Here is a 6,187-nt window from a genome sequence, read left to right as displayed (position 1 = left end):
TCTCCTCCTTTCCTCCTCCATTGGTCTTTGCTTGTCCTGGGATCTTGGCCATGGGGTGTTAGAGACATGAGCTATTGACTTCCCTTGGAACCCTATTCTTTTGTTACTGTGTCTAACGCTGGCTGCGCCACCAGTCTAACCTTTGTTGTTACTATTTAAGTGATTAAATAACTTCACAAATCACATGTCTCTCTATGTGTGACAGTTTCTAATGGCTAATGTAAATGTGGCATAGTTACTCGGTTACCCTCAGGTCCTGGTTTCAAATTTCCCAATCAGAAGGGCTAGAACCTGACTGGTCTTCTTAATAAAATCTCAGATTCTGTTGTGATCATGTGATTCCAAGAGCGCGAGGGTCTAAACATGGGCCTGTAGAACCTAGGCCTTAATCCAGGCCTGCCCCCTCCTTTGCACCATGGGAGGCCCAAGCTGCAATGTACATGTCAGGACTAGATCCGGGAGGCTAGTGAATACAGGGGCATGTCCAAGGGGGGAAAGGGAAAAGAAATGAGCCTGGATGTTTTAATCTGAATCCCTAGCTCCTGTGAAGGGACCAAGGCCACTAGATAGTAGTTTGCATTTTTGAGATATTACCTAATATGAATTGAGTTATGACTGGGGCTACGATTTTGTCATGGAAGTCACAGAACCCATGATTTCCAGAGGCCTCTGTGACTTGAGCCCCTGGTGCCTGGGAGCTGTAAGGTTCCCCCCCACCCCCAGTGGCTGGGAACTGTGGGGCCCGAGCTCCCAGCCATAAAGGGCAGCAGGAGTGGCCCGCAGCTCCCAGCCGTCACAGGCAGCGAGACCCATCTGCAGCTCCCAGCCACTGCTGGCAGTACAGCGCTGGGAGCTCCCCACCGCTGCAGGCAGCGGGGCTGGTCCATAGCTCCCGATTGCTGCAGGCAGCAAGGCCTTGGGAGCTCCCTGCCACTGCAGGCAGCGGGACCCATCTGCAGCTCCCAGCCACTGCTGGCAGTAGGGCCCCGGAGCTCCCCACCGCCACAGGCAGTGGGGCTGGTCCATAACTCCCTATTGCTGCAGGCAGCAGGGCCTTGGGACCTCTCTGCCTCTGCAGGCAGTGGGGCCACTCTGCAGTAGCCAGCCGCTACGGGCAGCGGGGCCCTGGGAGCTACCAGCCACCGTGGGCAGCACAGGTGCTCCGCAGCTCCCAGCCCCATGACCAGCAGGGGTGCCCCAGACCATGGAGCCCCTGCGGTCAGCGGGGGTGTCCGGGAGCTCCAAGCCAGAGGCACCGCAGATGGCGGGAGTGCCCCAAGCTTGGAGCCACCAGTGATGTGGGGACCCTGCAGTTCCAAGCCAAGCACCCCTGGGCGGCCCATTTTGTCATGCATATTTTTAGTAAACATCGCAGACAGGTCATGGCTTCCATATATTTTTCTTTATTGCCCATGACCTGTCTGTAACGTTTACTAAAAATATGTGTGACAAAATCTTAGCCTTAGTTATGCCTTATAAATTCATTATATTGAAGATTCCCATATAGGGGTGGGTGCTCTGGTTTTGATCAATGAAGAACCAACCTGAACCTTCACCCAAAACATTTTTCAGGTTTGAAAATCTCTCAGCCCCTTCCTTCATGATTTTTTTTTTTTTCATTTTTGCTATGCCTTGATTCCATTTAGGAGCAAGGATGGGAAATCCAAATGATCAGAAGGAAGGCTGTTTGGCTGGATTTCTGGCATGAATGGAAGCATAAAGCAATGGAAATCTGCCCATCTTTGTAAAATGTCCTGCCTGACAGTGCACTTTTGGAGAATTGGGGTGAGGTTCAGAGAATCATAGAAATGGAAGGCTGAAGAGGGAATCTAGTCCCTCTTCCATGCTGAGGCAAGATTAAGTGTCCAGAGGGTATGATGCTCATCTGAACAGCACCTCTGCCCCTTTTGAACTTTGCCCATCCCTTGAGAGAACCAGGTTGGGGATCTCAAGTAGCAATTTACTATTTCGCCATCTCCTGACCTGTCAAATATCATTAAATATCCCCCTGGGGTCCTGAAGGAACTCTGATCTTTAGTTACACTCACTCAGCTCCACCCATCTGCCTTGCACATGGGGTACGCCAGACTTCCCACAGAAGACGCCTATTTTAGCTGAAAAGAACAACAGTGGGTTTTCCCCACAGATGTGAGTAACTAGTTTATTGGCTGCTTTTAATGCTCCTCTTGGTGTATTTGGCTTTTCAGCCCAGGGCAGCTTAACACTGTGAAAGCTGCCGAGACTCAGGAGAATTGTAGCATATCATTATCAGCCAAATAGTGTGGCTTATGACTTTGGAAGCCAATGGGCGCGCCTCTTCTGCCAATCAAGCAATCTCATTGGCTGCCAGACTCAGAGAAGCAGAGTTCTGATTAGTTAGTACACAGACCCAACACCCAAAACATGCAAGGAACTCAGGATATGGCCAATGCTGAGAATGTCCAGTCATCCACTCCCTTGCCTTTCACTGCAGCCTTGACTGGCTCGTTAACTGGCTTCTCATTGGTTTGTTCACCATTGATCTTTGTCCAGAGTTTAGTTGTTCTGGTCAGGCAGCCAGTTAATCTGGCTCTAGCCTAGCTGGGCTCTGGTCCCCCTGCCTCCTGTGGTCTCCTAGGGTGGAGACGCTGTGATATTTCTGTAGATAACTTGGGCCGTTCTGTTTTACTCCTTGGGCGGTCCCTGCAGCATTCCAAGTCTGGCAGGGATATCACTGAAAGGACATAGAATCATAGAATATCAGGGTTGGAGGAGACCTCAGGAGGTCATCTAGTCGAACCCCCTGCTCAAACAGGACCAACCCCAACTAAATCATCCCAACCAGGGCTTGCACTGTGTGTGTTCAGATGCCCCAGTGAACTCAGGCCGTCCTGGGGATTGGCAGAGAACTCTGATGTTCATGGTCAGCTCAAGCCATGCTGGGAGCTTTGATGGCCACTGTTGCTGAAGGGACATCTTAATAGTGACTCCCCCAAATCCACCTCTCTTCTCTGTGACCTGGCACTAGTCTGGTATTTTGCATTCTTGGGAATTACCAGATTCTGGGTGGTGGGGTACAGCTTGGAGGTGTTGAAGGTACAAACAAGGCAACGTAAGAATAAGCCCCAAGTGTCACACACTCCTGAGCAGAAAGGCAAATTCCCTTGAATTACTGATTGTAGTGTGAGTTGCCTCTCCACTGGATCTCTCTTCTACACTTACTAGTCTCACCCATTAGCTACACCTCAGAGCCATACCAGGTGACTCTGTGGGGCACCACATATGCTGGTGTAGCCCTAGTCTGTTGTGTGATTCATTCAGCGGATGAGTGGAGCCCAGCCAAGAGGGGTTTAGGCTTTGGGACCCAAGGCCAATACCACTCCTGCTGCTGGAAAGGGGTGGAGCTGCATGATCTCCCCAGGAGATCAGGACAAGCTGGCCCAGTCCTATTTATATTCCAGCTTCCATTGCTGCTGCCACCAGTGGAGCTGGTGAATCCTGGTCTGATTTGGGGTAAGGACGGGGCTCATTTGGGGAGTACTATTCTTTATTATTTATAATATCGGAGTGTCCCAGTCATGGCCCAGACCCGCTCTGTGCTGGGCGCTGTACAGCCCCAAACCAAAAAATGGTCCCGGCCGCAAGGAGTTTACAATCTAACTACACGACAAGAGCCCACAGATGGATACAGACAGATGGGGGAGTCCAAGGAACCAATGAGACACTACTAGTCAGTATGAGAGGCCGTGGTCTCTGCACAGCTGCAGCCACTATGCAGCTGTGATGCACACCGAGCACTGCCTTACTCTGCGAGGGGCCCTGTTGATTCCTGCTCAGTGCGACGAAGGGCGGCAGGAGCTGGCCTGAAAGCTGCTGAGATTCCAAAGGGACCCTTGCCAGCAGCACTCTCCCAGGGGAGTCTGCCACTGGCCATCCCGGCAGGAGCCGGGCTGAGGCTGTCCTGATGGGAAGTGGCCCTGAGCTTTGGCAGGGGAGTGTTCCCAGGGCCCCAGTGGGGTCAGCTGGCAGAGGGGATCTACAGCTCAGGCTCTCTGAGAAGAGGGAGCTCCATCCTGTCTCTGCTGCTCTCCCCCAACGGGGCAGGGAGCTGGGAATCTAGAGCAGGTTATTTTAATTCCTTCTAAATACTTCCCTCCAGGATCTAAGCATGGACTGAAACCTCGAGGCCCTCAGGGCTGTTATCAGGGGGGCTGCCTCCTCCCACCCCGCCCTGGCTTAGTGGCCCAGTGCTGATTAGTGGCTGTGCTGCACTGACAGGGCCTAATTTACAGCCAGCCTAATTACAAGACAGAAACTCTTATTTTCTCCCTCCTTAAGCATTGCCACATGCTGCTGGTGGCACAAAGAGGCTCTGGGACTTTTTATAAACTCCATTAAGGTTAGTTTGAGGTTTCTGGGTTTTGTTTACACAGGACGGCGTCTTGCCAAACTAGGGCGTGGCTTTAAAATGCTCTGGTTTGAAACATTAAGAGTGGGAGATGAGGAGGAAAGGGAGAGAGAGAGAGACAGAAAGGGCCCTTCAGCCTGTACTCAAAAGAGGAAGAAGTAACAATAAATGCTGATAGCAATTGCATACAGTGACATACAGGGCAGCCCAGAGGCGGGGGTCAAGTGGAGCAATTTGCCCCAAGCCCCACAGGGGCCTCCACGAGAGTTTTTCGGGGCCCCTGGAGCAGGATCCTTCACTCGTTCCGGGGGCCCCGGAAATCTCTCGTGGGGCCCGGGCCCCCGGAGCTTCTTCTGCTCCAGGTCTTCGATGGTAATTCTGCTACGGGGGGGTCCTTCTGCTCCAGGACCCACCACCGAAGTGCCCCGAAGACCCGCGGCGAGGGGGTCCTTCTGCCCTGGGACCCGCTGCCAAAGTGCTGGCTCAGCTGATCAGGTGCATTTAATCAGGCATAGTCAGTGCCGACCAGGATAGAAGGAAGCAGGAGGGTCAGTACTAGGGTGACCAGATGTCCTGATTTTATAGAGACAGTCCTGATTTTTGGGTCTTTTTCTTATATAGGCTCCTATTACCCCCCCATCCCGATTTTTCATACTTGCTGTCTGGTCACCCTAGTCAGTACAGACCAAAAACTTGTTGGCATTGTACCTAGATACAACAGGATAGCAGCAAGGGTCAGAGTGTTGTTGAGTTTCCAGCTGTGACAATGTGCCCAGGGCATAGTTAACCCTTTCTTTTCAGGGGGATGTAACTCAACAAGATTTTAGGGGCAGAATGGTTCTGTGTGCTCTCTGGGGGCCCGTCAGTTCCTCCTTTTTGCTCTGCCTGTTCTCAAGCCACTCCCCGGAGTCTCTAACACTGTGTGCATCACCCAGCGTGACATGCAGTCCTCTCCTCCTGGTGGGCGTGAGCTGTTGCCTCTGCAGCACTCTGTCTGCCTGGGGCCAAGAAATTCCCTGGGTGTTACTACCTCCAACCACAGGGACAGACGGGAATTGCTTTTTGATTTCATAGGAGCTCACATGGCTGTGTCCCCCTGTCTCACACTCACCCACCCACATGTGCTGTAATTTCAGTTCCTTTCTCAGATGCTTTTTTTGGCCCTTGATAGCTCTCAAGTGGATTCTGTTCCACATCTGTGGTTCTGGTGGCCATTTTGTTAGCTTTCTAAAGCTAAGAGGGGAAGACACAAGGCCTCTCTGGGGCCCTTCAAAACACTTGCTGTCATGGAGAAGAGCCTGCCATGTCTGAGGGAGCAAGACCCCCTCACTCCTCTAGGGGGCCATCCTGGGCCTTGCTCAGTGAACCTCAGGTCCAGGTTCAGGAAGGCCCCAGGCTCAGATCCTTAAGGGAAAATTTTGAGCCTAAATATCTTTGGGGATCTGAGCCTAGTGTCTAAGGGAGGACTCACTGCTGGTCAGAAGACAAGCTGAAGAAATTGCTGGAGAAAAGCATTTGGCACCTTTCTCCTTAGCTAGGGTTCAATTCTGCACAGCTCTGAGCACCCTCATCCAGCAAAGCAGGAGTAGGCCCTTCGGACTAGGATGGCTCACAGGCTTCACGTTAATCAGGTGCTTAAGTGTTTTGCTGAAGCAGAGCTACCGTGCTTAGCAACTTGCAGGATTTAGTCTCTGAGAGGGACCCAGATACCGCCACAGCCTGTAACTCTGTGCACAAAGTATTGTTTCAGGGAGGGAAAAGCCCAGTGTTATTGCTACAGGCTGAGCACAGGAAAGTGAA

This window comes from Chelonoidis abingdonii, chromosome 4 (genome assembly GCF_003597395.2).
Source record: "Chelonoidis abingdonii isolate Lonesome George chromosome 4, CheloAbing_2.0, whole genome shotgun sequence".
Classification (NCBI taxonomy): Eukaryota; Metazoa; Chordata; order Testudines; family Testudinidae; genus Chelonoidis; species Chelonoidis abingdonii.
This window is presented reverse-complemented; position numbering follows the sequence as displayed.